This window comes from Coenobita brevimanus, chromosome 67 (genome assembly GCF_032717465.1).
Source record: "Coenobita brevimanus isolate Jiangsu-jjx chromosome 67, ASM3271746v2, whole genome shotgun sequence".
In the NCBI taxonomy this organism is placed as follows: domain Eukaryota; kingdom Metazoa; phylum Arthropoda; class Malacostraca; order Decapoda; family Coenobitidae; genus Coenobita; species Coenobita brevimanus.
Genome location: NC_137020.1, coordinates 30,541,463 through 30,563,179, shown reverse-complemented (window position 1 = coordinate 30,563,179; position 21,717 = coordinate 30,541,463).

Sequence of the window (21,717 nt, the reverse complement as noted above, 5' to 3'; positions counted from 1 at the left end):
GGTGGTGTTGTGTACCCTGAGTGGAGAGAGGCAGTTGTAGCGTCCACCCAGGAGCCAACCCCCTTCATATTTCCCTGCACCTCCCCGTAGGAAGGACCCTAGCCCGACCCTCTACCTGCATATGCGATCCTATAGAAACAGAAGCTTACGTGTGGTCGATAGGTCTGGTTTAATGAACAACAAAAACAACAACAACAATAGCGGCAGTAACAAAAATAACAAAGTGCAACAACAACAGCAAAAAAATAAATAAAAATAAAAACAACACTCAGAGCACGTTCGTCACTTCTCTCTCCTACCCATCATGATCAAAGGGAATTATCTCCGAGTATGGGAAGAGAAACACACCAAGTCCCTCTCAGATTAGGAACATCTGTATTAGTCTGCACAGGAAGGCGAGAAGTTGAAATGAAACAGTACGCGAACATTTGCCCCTACTGTACCTACATTCCTCCTACTTACATACTGTACATTCCTACTTACATACCTACTTACTTACAGGCCTCTTCACTTCCCTGACAGTCTTCAAAAACTATATACATTCTTGTTGTCTTTTTACCCCACCTACCTACCTACCTACCTTACACACACACACACACACACACACACACACACACACTTCTCTTCTACCCTGTCAACCTACCTGCCCACCTACCAAGGCTACCAGCATTCATACCACTTGCCTACCTACCTACCGTCCTTCTTACTCAACCTGCATACTTACTTACCTACCTACCAACCTGCCTACTTACCTCCCAATTCTTTCCTACTTCCGTGTTTATCAGTCTGTTTATTTTCCTTTTCTATCTCTGTTCCTTCTCTCTCTCTCTCTCTCTCTCTCTCTCTCTCTCTCTCTCTCTCTCTCTCTCTCTCTCATAGAACTTTCCTTAGACGTTATTAGTCCCAAGAGGTTACGTGTGCGAATGTCTAACCTCTCTCTCTCTCTCTCTCTCTCTCTCTCTCTCGTCACCACGCCCCTCACCCACCTTACGTAACAACTCTTTCCACGTATGAAAACTGTGACCAACATAATTGGGGATTTTTAGGCAAGTCTGAGTTGGGATGTTCCTCTCTCTCTCTCTCTCTCTCTCTCTCTCACACACACACACACACACACACACACACACACATGCACACACACACACACACACACACACACACACACACACACACACCTTATGGGAATTTACACCAAAAACCAGGAGCCTCTGAGATTATACGACTTCTAAACTACTACTACTACTACTACCATTACTACCACTACCACTACTACTATACTACTACCACTACTACTATACTACCACTACTACTATATTACTACCATACTACTGTAATTATGTGATTATACGACTACTGTACTACCACTGCTACTACTACTCCTATACTACTACTACTACTACTATCTCTACTACCACTAAAACTACCACTACAACGATTATTACGGCACCTATCAGCGACTCAGGAAGCTAACGTTACGAGCAGACATAAAACGACCATAAAATTAGCCAATAAAACGACCTACATCAATTACTCAGTGTGAAGAGTATATATAAAAACAGATACGATGAACTTCTCCCACGATTTTGCTGATGCGACGACCACATCAACATCAACATCATCATCAACATCAACATCATCATCAACATCAACATCATCATTTTCTGCTTCCTCGTACTCGTCATCATCATCACCATCATCATTATTTGCTTCCTCGTACTCATCATCATCAACATCATCAGCATCAACATCATCATTATCTGCTTCTTCGTAGTCGTCATCATCATCAACACCATCATCATCATCTGCTTCCTCGTACTCATCAACATCATCATCATTTGCTTCCTTATACTCGTCATCATCATCAACATCATCATCTGCTTCCTCGTACTCATCAACATCATCATCATTTGCTTCCTTATACTCGTCATCATCATCAACATCATCATCTGCTTCCTCGTACTCATCAACATCATCATCATTTGCTTCCTTATGCTCGTCATCATCATCACCATACTACTCCTCCTCCTCCTCCTAATCATCACCATCACAACTCCCACCATTGTCCTCCTATTCATCATCATCATCATCATCATCATTATCTTTATCTTCCTCCTACTCGTCATTATCATCGCCATCCTCCCTTCTTCTTCCTCCTCCTCCTCCTCCTCATCTTCATCATCTCTGCCAACATCTTTCTCCTAATACTCATCAACATCATCATCATCATCATCATCATCATCATAACTACTCCCAATTGTCAAACACATAGGTAGAACAGAAGCATGTTTTTCTGTTTTATCTCTTAAGACACATGATTAGTAGATGAATAAGATGAATATCCTAGTACTGTACTGTTTCCCTCATCCTCCACTTTCTTTATGTCTTGTGAGCTACGGGACTGCTTGCAACATACTTCGAATTTCATCAGGAACAGTTTTATGACTCACGTCTCCTTTCAGTCGCATTTTTTGACATGCTGGAAATTACTGGATAAAATGGAGAACGAGAGACTAACTAGAAGAGTGTCTGAGTGTGGTAGAGAGGAGAGGGGAAGGGGGAGACCGAGAATGAGATGGAGGGCTGGGGTGGAGAGGTATATGAAAGAGGGGATTTGTGAGTTGAAGAAAGGGCAGCCTGATGGCGGAGGAAAGGGTGACATGGAGGCGATTTGTTTGTGGCCACCCTTTCCGAAATTAAAGCATCTGACCACAAATAGATACGGAGCAATGTGAATGAATCGACCAAGTTCTGAACCCATGTATCGCCCCTGACATTTAAAACCTCTATAAGAAGAGTGGATAAGAAGAACACGAATTACTGAAGTTGCAGAGGACAGTAAGTTTAATTCTTTCTCGTGCACCAATATGCGGCCATTCAGAAACATGCACTAATACACAAGGACACATTTTGTCCAAGGTTTGCACACACACACACACACACACACACACACACACACACACACACACACACACGCAGCAACATCACCCCCTACACCCACACCAACCCACACACACGGCAATACAATCAGTCACTCAGTCAATCAATCAATCAAACCCTCACACCCACCCACACCCACACACACCCACACACACACACACACACACACACACACACACACACACACACACACACACACACACACGCACACGCACTCACGCGGGCATGCACGTCCACGCTTTCTCTCTTACATGCATAAAATATATTCGAAAAGCAACACAAGTTATCCATCTCAAATTTTTTTCGAGTTGTGTTGAAATGCTCCTGGTCGCCGTGTAGCCGCAAGCCTGTCACCACCACGAGTTAGGCAGGGGGTAGGCAGAGAAGGAGACAGGCAGGGAGATAGGCAGGGAAAGAGGTAGGTATGCAGGCTGGGGGGTCGGAAGGCAGACAGCGAGAAATGCAGGCAGGTAAGATGGTGATAGGAAAATAGGAAGGTAATATTGTAGGTAAGGAGGTAAGATGGAGGAATGGAGAGAGACAGGAAAGTAAGAAGGATGGCAAGTAAACTACAGTGAAGAAAGAAGGTAGGCAGGGATATGGGCATCCAGGCAGGCAGACAGGTAGGAAGGGAGAGGTGTGTTATGGCAGGCATGCAAGGACAAGGAGAAAGGGAAGTATACAGGGAGTCAAGGAGGTAGGTATGTAAGTATATGGGTAGGAAGGTAGAAAGGTAGGTAGGTAGGTAAGTATACAGATAGGTAGGTAGGTAGATAAGCAGGTAGGTAGGTAAGTATATAGATAGGAAGGAAGATGGATAGGTAGGTAGGTAAGTATACAGATAGGAAGGTAGGAAGGTAGGTAGGTAAGTATTTAGATAAGAAGGTTGGTAGGTAGGCAGGAAGGTAAATATATACAGGAAGGTAGGTAGGTAGGTATATAGGTAGGTAGTTGGGTAGGTGGGTATGGCACGTTTGTTTTTAACCCAATGAACGTTCCTATCCCTCTCCAGTTCATTTCACAACTAAGTGTACCCGGAAAAGGGGATCTGTTTGAATGGTAACCAAGGAGATTCATTTCTGCCTCATAACTAAGGCTCGTCGAAGGTCACGCAACAACAAATTAGTGCTGACGTTGTGGGAGTGGCCCAGTTCCGTCATATAAAAACAAAGAGATTAAGTTACAGTAAGGAGAGAAAAACAAGAAGGCGGGAGGAGAAAGAGATAGGAAGAGAGGTGAGCGGAGAGGCAGGGACAATCTCATTTGAGGAGAGATCAGCCTTAAGCTTTTGAAATCTGACAGCTGATTGGTTGTCCGAGTGCATTCATTAGTAACGATGTATTTTAAATAATTTTTATTATAGGGGTTACAACAATCGTTTCTGTAAAAAATGGCTCACGTAAGATATATGTACAGTATTGTTATTTACAAAGAGTAATTTTTAAAACGAGGTCTTACAAAGTCTCTCAGATGGCCTAGAAACCAGTGAAATTTTCAGTTCTCCTGCCAGATCAACATAATGTCCCAGTAATGACGTACAATTTTCCTTAATTTGCCTCGACAAGGGAAAAAAAATAAAGGAACTCGTAAACCTTCGTCTGAAAATGTTGATTTGGCAGAACTGAAAATGTCACATGCATCCAGGCCATCTGACACACTTTGTAAGGCCTCGCCGGAAGGTATGAAGGAAGGTAGGCAGGGAAGGATGAAGGGAGGTAGGTATGTAGGTAAGAAAGAAGTAGGGAAGGGGATGGAAATGCAGCAGGGAAAGATGAAGGGTGGTAGGAAGGTAGGTAAGCAAGAAGTAGGGAAGGGGATGGAAATGCAGCAGGGAAAGATGAAGAGTGGTAGGTAGGTAGGTAAGCAAGAAGTAGGGAGGGGGATGGAAATGCAGCAGGGAAGGATGAAGGGAGGTAGGTAGGTAGGTTAGCAAGAAGTAGGGACGGGGATGGAAATGCAACAGGGAAGGATGAACGGAGGTAGGTAGGTAAGTAAGCAAGAAGTAGGGACGGGGATGGAAATGCAGATAAGACGAAAATGAGGGAGGAAGAGAGGTATGCCGTTACTGAGGCTGATAAGAAGTCAGGCAGGTAGGTAAGTAGGCAGGGAAGAAGTATACAAGGCAGAGAAGCAGGGAAGGTGGATGTATAAAGGCAGGACAGCAGGGAGATAAGCAGTTGGAGAAGAAGGCAAACAGGCTTGGTAGGAAATTAAGTATTATGAATGAGGGCAGGGTGGAAAATAGAGAGAGAGAGAGAGAGAGAGAGAGAGAGAGAGATTATGATACTATTTGTCTCTGCATAACTAAAGCTCTCTCCCACCCACCTCTACCCCAATATACGATCAGGCATGAAAAATACGAAAAAATACGATGATTTTTGAAATATAACAATTGTAGGAAAATTTATGGGAAAGTGTGAATAGGAAAAACACTATAATTTGCTGTGTTTGTTTGTTCTAGTTTCTGAACGTGAGGAAACTGTGGAAGGAAGGAAGGAAGGATGAGAGGAACGAAGGAAGGGAAGGAGGGAGAAAAGGAAGTATGGTGAGAGGAAGGAAGGAACGAAGGAAGAGAGGAACGGAGGGAGGATCGAGAAGGGAAGGAAGGAAGGAAGAGAGGAAAGGAGGGAGGGAGCGAGGAAGGAAGAAAGGAAGGAAGGAAGGAAAGAAAATTTAAACGAGAAAGAGTGAAGGAATGACAAGAAATGAGGAGAAAAAGAAGACACGAAGAAGAAAGCATGGGTGGAAGGAAGAGGAACCAGCAGAAGGAAGACTAAATAAAAGAAAAGAGCAATCGTCTCATATAGGTTCTGATGTATCGTAATAATTAGCAATAGGATCGTATCGGATATCGCATAAAAAACGCGACATATAAGAAGATGGCAAAATTCAAATATCGCATTACTAAAGTTACATGTTACCTAAGTATTGCATGTAAAGATTATCGCACAGGTATCGTAGAGAGAAAGTCACCTGTAATTCAATTATCGTATACAGAAATCCCTGCGTTATCCAAGTATCGTAGTAATTAGCAATAGGATCGTATCGGATATCGCATAAAGAACGAGAGAAGAGATAACTAAAGGCACTCAAGTATCTCTTTTAAAAATCTGTTATTAAAATATCGTAAAAATATCACATAGGTATCGCAAAATTCACCTATCACTCAAATATCGCATCAGAAAACTCGCATGTTATCTAAATATTGCACAAGAAAGAGAGGTATCATTCAGGTATCGTAGAGGAAAATTCGCCTGTCACTCAAATATCGTACAAAGAAATTCCTACATTCCCCAAGTATCGTAACTGTAAACAGAAGGATCGTCTCGGGTTCGCCTCACGTTCCGGAAAAGTATAAACAATAGACTCTCACCACGCCAATGCAGTTTTTGTTTTTAGAAGGGAACAATGATGATGAAAGAAAACGCAGATATCAGTAATACACACACACACACACACACACACACACACACACACACACACACACACACACACACTGAAAGAGATAATATTTGCTTCCCCCTCTCTCTCTCTCTCTCTCTCTCTCTCTCTCACACACACACACACACACACACACACACACACACACACACACACACACACACACACACACACACACACACACACACACACACACACACACACACACACACACACACACAAACACACACACACACCAGTGGACAATACGGTATATATTTTATGTGCTTTATACCCAAATGAACTCACCTCCAAAATAACTGCTTCCAACATCACTGCCGCTATCATAACCCATAAATACTAAAATTACCACAATTACCGTTACCACATAATAACGCCAGCATACAAAATACCAGTCGATAATGCAGTATATCTATCCATCTATCTCTTTCCATCTCTATACCTCTATCTATCCATCTGTCTATTTATCTATCTTTTTCCACCCTTCTGTCTATTCATCTATCTAACTATTTCTCGCTATCTCTCTCTATCTCTATATCTCCATCTATCTATCACTTTCCATCTATCCGTCTATTTATCTATCTACCTATCTACTGAGAGACTCCACACGCACACACACACACACACACACACACACACACACACACACACACACACACACACACACACACACACACACACACACACACACACACACATAACGTACCACATGTCCTATCTCTTCTCTATATAAATCAGGCATTCACAAGATAACACCTGACCCTGAACTCTAACCTCAAATGATGACCTTGACCTTTGACCTCAACTGGTGACCGTAAATTTTGGTTGACCTGAGGCAAAAACCGAATTAATTTTTCCCAGATCCAGACCCAATGCATGTGTAAAAATTGTGATACAGAGGCCACAGTAAATAAATAAATAAATATGGATTTTTTTTATGTATAAGAAAATGGTGATTCCTGAGAAACTGATAAGGAGTGGTTGATGCCTCCTTGCCATTCAAAGATTTTATGTATGTATTAACTTAACCTAAAACTAATGTACTTTCCTCTCACTGCTACTACTACTACCACTGCTACCACTACAACTACTACTACTAGCATCACGACTACCACTACTGCCAAACTACTAGCCCAAGTACCAGCTCCATCACTACTACCAAAACAACTACTACTACTACTACTACTACCACAAACAACATTATTACCATCACTGCTACCACTAGCACACCTAGCACTACATTAACCACTACCACCACAACTACCATTCGAACACATTAATACCAGAAACACAATTAAATATATATATATATATATATATATATATATATATATATATATATATATATATATATATATATATCTATATCTATATATATCTTGTCGCAGTACATACTTTCTCTCTCACTACCACTACTACAACTACCACTACTGTCTCTTGCAATATGTGCAACAGGAAGTAGTTAGGAAGTGTTGCAGACCCGTTGCCCCCTCAGGATACATGCACTGAAACACACACACACACACACACACACACACACACACACACACACACACACACACACACACACACACACACAATGACACACTAACACGTAAATATGATTGCTTTTGTATTTAAACAGAAAAGCAGTCCAACACGGGGAAAAAATTGTACTCTTACACACGAGAGAGAGAGAGAGAGAGAGAGAGAGAGAGAGAGAGAGAGAGAGAGAGAGGTGAGTTGGATGTGTAATGTCTATTTGTATTTGTTTGGTTACGAGAATAATAATGAAGGGAGAAGGAATGAAAGGACGAAAGAGGTAAGAGGGAGGAGGAGGAGGAGATGGGTAGGAGAGGGGTGGGGAAGAGGAAGAAGGAGGAGATGGGTAGGGGAGAGGAGGGGAAGAGGAAGGAGGAGATGGGTAGGGGAGAGATGGGGAAGAGGGAGGAGAATATGGGTAGGGGAGTAGCGAGGGAAGGGAAGTGAAGAGGGGAGCCTGAAGGAAGTGGCTCCAGGGGAGAAGGAAGACGTAGAGGCGAGAGGGGGCGCATAGAGGAATGGAGAAAGGAGAGAGAGAAGGGGTGGGTGGGACTGGGAGGGGCAAGGTGTAGAGTGGAGAAGACAAGGAGAGGGAAGAGTGTGGGGGGTGGGGCGAGGGGAGGCTGAGAGAATGCATATGTCACTCCCTTTATAAGTTTTGCAATTTCCTTGTATTAGCACAACACGCTGTTATTGATAAACACACACACGTGAGTTATGGCCACACACACATGCAGTAAAACTTGGGTAATTATATTTCACACACACACACACACACACACACACACACACACACACACACACACACACACACACACACACACACACACACACACACACACACACACACACACACACAGAGAGAGAGATGGATAGATATCTGCGATAATCTTATTCCTGAACTCTTCTCGATCTACCAGTCTCTACTCATCAACAACCTCTCATCCCACAGCTCACTCCCCGACCTCCTCCCTCTGTCTCGTTCTCGGCCTCCCTCTCCTTGACATCCACAGGCTTGACGTAACAGGAGGTCAGAGGTCAAGGTCATCAGATAAAGCAAGCCCTGACCTCTCATAGCTTGGGCAAGGCAGGGGGGGGGGCTCTTTGTGTCTGTCAGCCTCTGTCTGTCTATGCCTCTGTCTGTCTCTCTCTCTTTCTCTGTCTCTAGAGTGAGAGAGGAAAGATAGAGTGGAGTGAGGAAGAAACTGGTAGGAAGAAACGAGGAAAGAAGTTTTTGAAAGGAAGTGGAAGAAAAATTAGGTACAAGTAGGCACTGGAGGGAAGAGAAAGATTGAAAGCTGGAGAGACGGAAGAAAGCGGAGGGCAGAAACAGAAGGGAAGAAACTGGAGAAAAAAATCTATATATAAGAAATGGATGATGACAGAAGAGGAAAAAATATGACGAAAGTTAACTGGAAGAAATGAACGAGGCAGATGTGGAATATGACGAGAACAGGAGAAAAGAAAATGACACAAGAATGGGGCGAAGAAAAACATAAAAGGAGGAAAGAAAGTGACTGAAAGTAGAATAATAATAAGTACTCTGAGTGCGCATACCTCCACCAACGAGAACAGAAATTATGATATACTGCTAAAATTCCTCTTTTTTTTTTACCATACGAATACTTTTACGGTCTCACATACTCAGTTAATTCTACGGTCTTACCCTGCCCTGTTTCACGATTTCATTCATACCTCCGCCAGCACCAAAAAGATTAATTAGTTATTCCTACATCTAAATCCAAATTCTCCTCAAAATCCAATCAACCCCTTCCTTGACACACTGCCCATATATACACAGAAATTCATTGACATCCGACAAAAGTTTGGAGAGAGAGAGAGAGAGAGAGAGAGAGAGAGAGAGAAGATTTATGAAGGTAAAAAAATGAAAAGGTAAACGATGCAGAGATTTTAACAAACACACACACACACACACACACACACACACACACACACACACACACACACACACACACGGTCAAGGAGGAGAGAGAGAGAGAGAGAGAGAGAGAGAGAGAGAGAGAGAGAGAGGTCGACCCACATAGAAGTAATCACAGTGCGGGACCCGGGGCGCTGTGTTGTAACTCTTTATATTCCCTCCCTCCCTTCCCTCCACCCCTCCCTTCTCTCCCTCTCCCTCTCTCTCTCTCTCTCTCTCCCTCTCCATATCTTCTTCGTCACAGTCAAGATCCGGCATAAACTAAAGAATACATTAAAACAGAGACGAAGAAGGAAGAGGAGGAGGAGGAGGAGGAGGAGAGAGGAAGAGGAGGAGGAGGAGGAGGAGGTGAAGAAAAAGAACAAGAAAAACAAGAAGCTAAACCCTCTCCCAACGATGACCGTGTGTGTGTGTGTGTGTGTGTGTGTGTGTGTGTGTGTGTGTGTGTGGTTCTTCGTCCTTCCACTCGCTTTCAGTCACATTACGAGAGATTTTTGAACTGAAGGGGTTAGATAGAGCCTTCATTAACACCTTCACCGTTTTCCTATGATGAATAAAATCGTCTGGAGGCTGAAAAAAAATCTAAAATTATATGAAAATCCAAAAACAGAAAAAAATATCGAAAAAGTCAGAGTCGTGATGGTGTTAAGTGATTTTTTTAATACTGTACGTAAAATAAAACAATTGTAATTTTGGTGGTTATTTATAATGGGATCTAGTATGTGGGGATAGATAGATAGATAGATAGATTGATAGATAGATAGGTACATAGGTAGACAGGTAGGTAGATAGATAGATAGATAAACTGATAGATTGTTGGGTGACAGGTTGGCTGGGGGGTGAGCTGGGTGGGTGAATGAATGGGTGTAAAGATAGCTAGAGAGAGAGAGAGAGAGAGAGAGAGAGAGAGAGGTGGCTGGATGGATGTGTGAAGAAAAGATAGAGAGAGTTTGATGAATAGGTGAATGGATGCATGTTTGAATGAAGACAGATAGATAGAGACAGATAGATAGAAGCACGCAGATCGATACACAAATAGATGGATGTGTGATCGATGCATGGCCAGGATAAAAGATAGATAAATAGACAGACTGATAGATAAACAGACAAACACAGAGACAGGTTGAGAGATTAAGAGATAAACTGATGCCGCTGTAACTTTCCTTTTAAGAGTTCCTCCCAAAGGTTAGGTAATGGAAAAATAATAAGGCTGTTAAAATCAAGTGTTACGACTCTCTCTCTCTCTCTCTCTCTCGTGTGCAAGATATTATGCACAAACACAATACAGATACTTTCCGGTTCACACACACACACACACACACACACACACACACACACACACACACACACACACATACACACGTTGTCACAAATGCTTACTTCCGGTGAATGTATGTGTGTGTGTGTGTGTGTGTGTGTGTGTGTGTGTGTGTGTGTGTGTGTGTGTGTGTGTGTGTGTGTGTGAGCAGTGACGTAATGACGGAAGCGGTGTGTGTGTGATATCATTAGCAGTCCCGTAGCAGTAACAAGGGACCTGCCACATACCTTCTGCCTTATTCTCTGCCTTACAACCATTACTTCTACTACTACTACTACTACTACTGTTACACTGCTTAATTGTTTATGTATCCTCCCTTAGGCATAGAACAGAGAGTCATTTCCCTGTGGCTCAGCACTCCTCCTACATGCAAAAGATGACCACGCACATTCACCAATTGCGCCCTGGCCCACCTTGGATCTCGCGTTCTTTTGGTCTGCAGTTCAACACCTGACCACTAGACTTTTATTACCACTACTGTCACCACCTTTGTAAATCGCTTTCTATGGTTGAATTAGCTGTGTGTGTGTGTGTGTGTGTGTGTGTGTGTGTGTGTGTGTGTGTGTGTGTGTGTGTGTGAGAGAGAGAGAGAGAGAGAACCACATACAGCAAGAGTTACCACCACCATGACTGGACAATGTTACCACACCCCTCCATCCCCCTTCCCCCCACCCTAGCCCCACCCCATCTCTCTCACCCTAGCCCTCCCCATCTCATCCCCACCACTCACCCTACTCACCTCCACCCTACCAGTCCATAATTCACCCACACTTCCGCCTCTTTCACCCCTGCCATTCCCCTCCCCTCACCCCCTCCCTCTCCCCTCTCAACCCCTCCTTTTACCCCTCTTCTCAACCCCACACCACCGTAGTCACTCACACCCAGACTCATACTCCCACCCTCAACCTCTCACTACCCTCCCCAAACTCATTGCAACCCCTCCCCTCCTCTCTTATCCACCTCTTCCTTTCTCCTCCCCGTGCTTCATCTCTCCTCTTTCCCACTCTCCTTTCTTCTCTTCTCTTCCCCTCAACTCCTTTCTCCTCCCCCCCCTCTACTCCCCTCCCCTCCCATTTACTCTCTTCGTCTCTTCTCCTCTCTCTTCCCCTTCCCTTTCTTTTCTCACTCTTCCTTCTCCTCCTCTCCCTTTACTCTCTTCCTCTCCCCATTCCTCTCTTCCCCTTCCCTCCCATCCCCTCTCTTCCTCTCCTTTCCCTTTCTCTCCCCTCCCCTTTCTTCCTCTCCTCCCCTCTACTTCCTTAACCCACTGAACATATTAATTTTCTCCCTTCCACCCCCTGTACCCCACCAAATTCATTCCCTTCCCTTCTCCTCCCCTACCTTTCCCTTCCTTATCTTCCCCTTTTCCCTTCTCATCTCTCTTCCTCTCCATTCTTTTTTCCCATGCTTATTTCCTTCCCTTCTTCCCTTCCCTTTCCCTTCCCCTCTCCCTCTCTCTTTCCCTCGTCTTGCCCCTTTCACATCCCCTCCCTTCCTTTCTCCCTCTCACATTTCCTCGCCCCTGGCTCTTCCCTTCTCTCTCCCTTATTTTTCCTCTCCCTTTTCTTCCCCTTTCCGTTATCTTCCTTTCTCTTCTTGCCCATCCCCTACTCTCCCCTCCTCCTCCTTCCTTCTCTCTTTCCTCCTCTCATTTTCCCCCCTCTTCTTCTCTTCCTTCCCTTCTCTTCCGTAGTTCCTCCTCCTCCTTCTCATCTCACATCCTTCAGTCCCCTCCCTTTCCTTCTCTCTCCCCTTCCTTTCTCCTTCCCTCCTCCCCTCCCCTCCAAAATTACCACTCTACTATCGCTACAAGGAACCCTGCCCCTCCCCTCCCTTCCCCTCCCCTTCCCTTCCCCTCCCCTTCCCTTCCCTTTCCCCCTCCCCCTTCCTCCCACCCCACACCCCGCCCTTTCATCTTTCTCCCTCACCCCACCACACCCTTCACCCCTCCGAACAACATAATTCACCCTCACCCTTTCCCCTCCCGCACTCCACCAATACTTACCCCAACCTCCTCTCCCTTCCCCTCCCCCAATCTATGTGCCTGATATACACTCCTCCCTCCCTATTACTCCCCCTACCTTCCATCTCACCAACTTCTCCCCTTCTGCTACGATGCCTCTCTCTCTCTCTGTCTGTCTGTCTGTCTGTCTCTCTCTCTCTCTCTCTCTCTCACCCCTCCTGGCTACCCCTCCAGCTCTACACTGGGTGGTGGACAAATGCGATGGTAACTCTGAACACACATGTGTGATGCAAGGAATACACACACACACACACACACACACACACACACACACACACACACACACACACACACACACACACACACACACACACACACACACACACACACACACACACACACACACACACGCTAACACATGTATTTACTCTCTCAGTCTATCTTCCAATCTATCTTCTCTCTCTCTCTCTCTCTCTCTCTCTCTCTCTCTCTCTCTCTCTCTCTCTCAATACTGCGAAGAATTACCAACATAAATATTAACAATCGACTTCCTTCATCATAAACAATAGCTTAATTTATTACCAAAACAACAGATGGCTCAGTTAATGGGACAGCAATTGTGTGTGTGTGTGTGTGTGTGTGTGTGTGTGTGTGTGTGTGTGTGTGTGTGTGTGTGTGTGTGTGTGTGTGTGTGTGTGTGTGTGTGTGAGACAGAGAGAGAGAAAGAGTGAGAGAGAGTTATGGTTACACTAAGATGACGTGGATTTGTCTGAGGAAGCTGGTATCTAAAACCACAAACTTAACGCAGACTGCACACACACACACACACACACAATGTACAGTACATTTTCTGTCGGTTGGATATATATATATATATATATATATATATATATATATATATATATATATATATATATATATATATATATATATATGTATATATGTGTGTGTGTGTGTGTGTGTGTGTGTGTGTACGTAAAAAAGAAAAGAGAACGGTATTTTTTTTTATAGAAAAACCAAAATAAAAACGAGACAAAAAGTGTCCAAATTAAATTTTTGAGGCCAACTTTCTCCTCGTCAAAAATCTGTTTTACAGCAATTTTGGGTGGCTGTGAAATAACACCTCTTGACGTATTATTACCGCTAAATTTCACACCAGGTTACTCAACGAACGAAATCTCAAACAGAAAGTCTTACGTTCATTTCTTGTGCTGACGTCGTTTGTTGTCATTTGCTACAGTTACAGAATTTCACTCAGAGGTACGTCGTCATCTTGTGGTGATGGATCAAGAAATTCTCCATCAACCCTTTCAGTACGATGACGTCTTTTATCTTACCTTTACTACCTCCACACGATTTTATTCATCTCACGAGACGTCTGTGGTGATGGCGTTACAAATAGGCAATGGCAGAAACAGTCTCACGCTGTTTTTATAGATCTCTTTTGACACTATTTTATTTCTTTTTTATTGAGACTACGAGAGAGATCTTATCGATACCGTGTTCATTTATTCCTCATGGGCCGTGATGTTTGATCCTTGCTACTGCCAGAAGGGTGTATCTATTGAAGGACGGATAGACAGGTAAGGTAAGATGACAGATAGATAGATAATTGGGTAGGAAGGTAGAAAGACAAGCAGGCAGTTAGAGGATATATATAGATAGTGGAGTTAGGGAAGGAAAGAAGAATCTGAGAATAACATTGCATAAACGAACCACACACACACACACACACACACACACACACACACAAATGCCACAAATATTTGGAAATCAGTGACGAACATTCCGACTCGATTCAAATTTCGGCGCCAAAAAAAGAAAAAGAAAAAAAAGGCAGCCGAATCGTAACGAAGCCGAGAGAGCGTTGGGTTATTGTTGATTTTTTGCATTATTATTTTTTACTGTTATTTTTCGATTTTTTTTTATCATGGTGACTTTCCCCCTCACTTTCATGTCATATTTTAAAAATGTTCTTGCGTTCGATGTTGACTGATTTTTTGGATGTGGTTTAATGCAATCTTTTATTCTTTTTCATTTATTTAAGTCGCTTTCTGTAATATTATTTTCTATATTAAAGTTACGTAGTTCTGACGTGCCCTTCAGTCTGATCTCTCCCCTCCCGTCCCTCTTTCTCTAATAATAATAATAATAACAATAATAATAATAATAATAATAATAATAATAATAATAATCCACCCATCCATCCATCATCCAATCCTATGTTGCCCCATGAGGAGCTAGGCAAGTTGGTCCTGACATTTAAGATGAGAGTGAGCATAATAATAATAATAATAATAATAATAATAATAATAATAATAATAATATAATAATAATAAAAATAACAAGTCTATCAAATCTAGTGCTACATGTCAGAAAGTCAAGGAGAAAGTACATGTAAGAAACGTACAGGAAGAAGATAAACTGCTTGTATCAAAGACCATGGGATTCCTATTTCTCCTCAATGTAAGAAGACAGAGAAGAGAAGAAAGCAAATGTAAGGATATATTAAATTTCACACAGCAGAGTAAAGAAACTGTTTTAACTTTATAAATTCTTAGTTAGACCACACCTGTAATATGAGGTCCAGTTCTGGGAATTACACTCAGTACGGTAGAATAAGTAGAAAATAAAACCGATAAAAACATAACAAGTGGAAGATGTTTGGGGATGTGAGGGTCAGTAAATTCTGTCTTACACACACACACACACACACACACACACACACACACACACACATACACACACACACACATACACACACACACACACACACACACACACACACACATTACGGTGAAAAGAGTATATTGGTTCTATAATCACCACACACAAAAACAGGCAAGATCACCAGTAAATGCCGACAATATAATCTCATCCTTATGCCAGTATCCTCTTAGGCTCGTCGGTAAGGAGGCTCCCTAGCACCTCTTCCTTAGCGATTTATTTTCCAAACTACTCATTAATATCCCCCTTTTGCGTCTTGTATCTCTTCAGTGCCGACCTAGACTGCATGAATAGCACACAAGAATATAGTAAGGGAGCAGACTCAGAAATAAATAGGTAAGGAAGAGGTGTTAGTAGCCTTCCTAATCACACGGGCATACAGCTCTTGGTCCGTATTCACGTCGGTTAAGGAAGCTCCCTAACGCCTATTCCTAAGCGATTTATTATGCTTATTACACCTTGCCGTCCTCTTCTGTGTTACCTAAATCCTTCCAGCATCACCATACTCTGCATAAATAACGTACAAAAAGATATTAGCCAGCTGTGTCCAAAAATGAATCGGTAAGGAAGAGGTGTTAGTAACCATCCCAACCACACGAATATATCGCCCTTTGTCTATTACAGGAAAATCTATCAAATCACTGGGTAGATGGAAGTCGTGAAGTTTATCTATACGAATTAAAAATGCTAAAAAAATAAAAATAAACTTATGTCCATGTGTTTCAACCCACATATCGAATAAAATAAAAAAAAAGAATGACAACTCCCTATTTTTGGCGAAATTTTTGATAAACGTGATAAGGAAGGATTATATCATGCCTTCCTATAATTATATTTGCTGCCTGCACCCTCTATTGTGGGATGCAGGCTAACCCAAACTAATACCCACAAAATAAACAAACAGATACATAAAAATGGAATGAAACCCCCCAATTTTGGACGATAAATTCTGATACACGATCCAAAGATGAACGATATCATGTCTGTCTATCTATTGCCAGACACCTTAATCCCGTAAGGGGTGGCCATAAACAAATCGCCTCCATGTCGCTCTGTTCCTCGCCATTTCACTGCCCTCCTCCCAGCTCACACACCCCTCTCTCATATACCTCTCCACTCCATCCCTCCATTTCATCCTTGGCCTCCCCCTCCCTCTCCCTCACATACACTCTCCTCGTTAGTCTCTCATTCTCCATTCTCTCCACATGGCCAAACCACCTCACTGTGTTTTTCCTAACGCTTCCTATCACATCCACATCCACACCACAACGATATCAAGGCTTTATACATGCTGAATGCACCCTGTATTGTCGGATGCAGGCTAACAGTCCCTAATAACCACACATATAAATAAATAAATACATAAAAATGGCTGTAAAAATGGGGGTATTGTATTCCACTTCGCGATTTAAGTGTATATGATCCTTGGTGAAAAATACCCGATACTCTTTTAAAATGCACGTTCATTAAACCACGTTTCTCTCTATTTTTCGACCACATGACAGCACATTTCATTCTTAGCAATTCTTTTCGTCTTTTCCATGATTTTCCTCAGATATTTTCACCTTACGAGGTATTGTTTCCATCCACACACCTCCACATACCTCCACATATCTCCACACACCTCCACACACCTGCACATAACTCCACACACCTGCACATAACTCCACACACCTGCACATAACTCCACACACCTGCACATAATTTCACACACCTTCACATAACCGCACACACCTCCACATAACTCCACATAACTCTACCTAACTCCACTGACCTGCTCACATTGGGGTCCGTAGTAGGGGTGGATACAATTGACTCTGAGGTGGTAGGTGAGGGTGGTGTAGTGGTTGGCGTGGGTGTGGTGGCTCCATGGGCGGCCGGCGGGTTGGGCGTGGTGGGCGGAATGGCGGACGATCAGCTGCCCGCCCACGCCCACGTCTAAAAGAAAAAAGGAAAAGGAAGAGTTACAATAGGAGGTTATAATGTAAGATTCTGACTCCAATTTTGGCTTACTGATTCACTTACTGCACTGATTCTAATACTGATTTTTTCCCCTCAGATTCTTATACTCATTTATTTCCCGATTTTTTTTTATTTTGTTTAATTTTTCTCTGACATTCTAGTTCTGACTGCTTGCTGCTCTGAATAGGCTACTTCTAATCTGCATCGCTTTTCTTTTACTCTATTCTTTTCTCTCTTTTTTTTCTGAACATAATTTTGACTAATTCTTTCTCTGAGCTTCTCTAATTTGACTGATTCTGAGCGATTTCTTCTATAAAATGATGATATACTCTCTTTCTCTCACTCTCTCTTTCATCACACACTTTCCCTCACTCATTCACTTTTACGAACAGCCACACACACACACACACACACACACACACACACACACACACACACACACACACACACACACAGTCTGTCTGTCTGACTCTCTTCATCTATCTCTATCTATCTATCTATCCAGTCACGCATCATTGAAAGCCAAACTTATATAATTAAGATGTGATTATATATTTTTTAGCATGTTTGACGAGAGAGAGAGAGAGAGAGAGAGAGAGAGAGAGAGAGAGAGAGAGAGGGAGGGAGGTCCTGGCCTGTAAGAGTATTGTGGTTTGGTCATTAGTGACTAACTGCTTTGTGAAAATTTTGTCATTGGTTTTATAATTATTCTTCCCATTACTAACAAAATACAACAACAACAACAACTACTACTACTACTACTACTAATAATAATAATAATAATAATAATAATAATAATGATGATAATAATAATAAAAATCATCATCATCATCTGGACCTCTCCTCCTTTTCCACCCTGGGGCAGGGTGAGGAGTAGCAATGTCCAGACAGCCCAAATTTGCCCAATCCAATGGGCCACGCTTCCATTCGCTCACCATTCAAGCCCCCGGAATCCTGGCTCTATCTGATACGCCAAAAACATTCACCACGTTCTGTAGCTTCACACAAACGAATCCGACAGAGTCAATCTGGACGGTGTCACCTTAAAAGGGGTGCCAAATCCCTGGTCAGGCGCTTCTCACAATATTCATCCAGCCAGCTCGATAATACAGTACTAAAAATAAAATACCAACCCAACCTAAACGTCATCACTCACCCTGCCTCCAGATTGGTTGCTGGAAGAGTCTGCCAGTGACGTCATGCCAGGCCTCCAGAATCAGCCCAAACCGCACCTGGGAAACCACTCTCATTATTACGTCATCAATTACGTCATCGCATCACCACCCGCTTCCTGTAGATAGCTGGGTGGGTAGGGAAAGTATAGATAGACGTAGGTATTGGTGATGATGTTTGTGGATAATGTGAGCTGTATTGGCCACTGAATAACGAGAAATATGCTCCAAAAGGACGAAAATCTGGGCCAACTTAAGGTGAAAGAACTGTAGTACCAGGAATCATATTTAATGTCCGTCAGGCCTGAGATTCGAACCCCTGATTTTGGCAAGCACAGACTAGGAAGCGAATATCGGAGCAGAATAATAATCGCCTGAGGTTACGCGGAATAGAATATGTGTGACATCAACAGTGAAAGGAATAATGCATGGATACAGTAGTTAGGAAATGGTGTGTGTGTGTGTGTGTGTGTGTGTGTGTGTGTGTGTGTGTGTGTGTGTGTGTGTGTGTGTGTGTGTGTGAGAGAGAGAGAGAGAGAGAGAGAGAGAGAGAGAGGGGGGGGGAGAGAAGGGGGGGGGGCAGTAGCCAGAAAATGCGGAAAGAGGGGTTTACGAAAAAACTGATATTACGAGGACCAAAAATAAATGGAAAGTAAGTTAAGCAATTCTTGGAGATGACACTGCATGATTTGTAAGGGGGAAGGGAAGGCCGGTGATGAAACTTATAAAATACATGATGTCTGGATAAAATGCATGGCAGATGAATAACATAAAATCGTGCCTAAATAAAATGCATGGCGAGTGAATAATATGCATGTTTCGTGGCGGGGAAGGAAAAGCTGGTGATACGAAGATTATGGAAAAAGTGACAGCTGAATAAAATGCATGTGATCTGAGGAATGAAGTGAGAGAACGATGGTGTATGTAGGGTGTAGGGTGGGTGGGTGGGTGGGTGAGTGGATGGATGAAAGGATGGATGGATGGATGGTTGGATGGATTATTTTATGCAGAGGAAAAAAGCCAACAACGAAAACTTTTTAAAAACTGTCCCCTCTGAAGAAAGGTACAGTATCAGTATACACATGTATATAGATAGATAGACAGACAGACAGACAGATAGACAGATAGATATCAGGCAGACAGACAGACATGGCGACTGATAGCTACAGTAGATACAAGGACAGATAGACTGACAGACAGAACGATAGAAAATGAGAGAGTTAATTTATCCAGGTACCGGCCATGTGTGATTGAAGGGCAGACTAATCTCCAAGGCGCCGTGTACAGAGGCATTCAAGTTGCCTGTCACAACCACCTCCGTCACTAGGAACCCCAGCTCGCATGCCTCCTCCACGCCGCCCCCACGCCCCCTACCCACTCTGAGGGCGTGGGAGAAGCTGGGGGAGGTGGTGTTCTGACGTGGTGGGTAGGTGGCGCACACTCTGTATAGGGAGAGGTAAAGGATTAGAGGCTGCTTTTCCTAAGACGCTTCTCTGGGCTTAAATGGTCTGTGTTCTCATCGGTAAAGGACGCTCCCTGATGCCTTTTCCTAAGCGATTTATTTTGTTAATTACACCTTCCTGTCCTGCTCTGCACAATACGAATATAAATCCTTCAAACATCGCCATACTGCACTGATAACGTACAAGAGGATATTAACTAGCTACATCCAAATATTAATCGCTAAGGGAGAGGTGTTAGGGAGCTTCTTTACCGACGGGAATACGAGTCTTCGAAGCACTTCCTGAGTAATGATTTATTTTGCCTATTACACCTCACTATTCTCTTGGAAGTTAGTTACATATGTCTATTTAATATCGCCATATACTGAATTTCAAACATACCATAAGGCATGATATTAACGTATGACATGAAGAAATAAGGTGTTAAGAGGAGGTACTAAAAAGCTTTATTAGCCCGGTGAGAATAGGCGCCAGCTCCCTAACACCTCTTCCTTAGCGATCTATTTTTGGATACAGCTGGTTGATGTCGTTTTGTACGTTCTTCACGCAGCGTATGGTGATGTTAGAATGATTTAAGTAACACAGAAGAGGTGTTACGTAAATAAGCAAAATGAGTCGCTTAAGAAGAGGTGTTAGGGAGCTTCTATAACCTCCTAGAATACGGGCCAAAGTCTTCAGGGGAGTCTCAAGTTTGGCCTCTTCCTGGACCTTGACCTAGTGCTATTGTTCTGGGAAAAATGGGGTTCAATCAACACTAAATTACGTTAAAATCAGGTATATATTTCTAGTTATATAGGGGCCGGAACTATTCTCACAGCAGCCGTGATAATAGTTCCGGTCTTGAAACGATTTGCTACAGTCTCTCTCTCTCTCTCTCTCTCTCACCTGAAGAACACCCTGCATTTAGGTGTACAAGCAGGGGGCCTTCCATGGTGTAAACAGCATCCGCCCCCCGCCACACCACCACCCTCGTTGATGAACTTGCTCACACGCACCATCAGCACGCCCACGCCCACGCCCTCGCCCACGCCCACACAAGCCCACACCTGCGAGGGCAAGAGGAGGTAATGATGGGGAAGTTAGGGTGGATGATAATGATGATGATGATGATGATGATGTTAATAATGATGGTGATGATGTAGGTATAAATCCACCCACGCCCACGCCTACACATGCCCAAACCTACAAGGGAAACAGTGGACTGAAAAGGAAGAATCAAGGTTCATGTAATGAATGATGATGAACGTGAGTAGTATTGTTTTGTAATGCACACC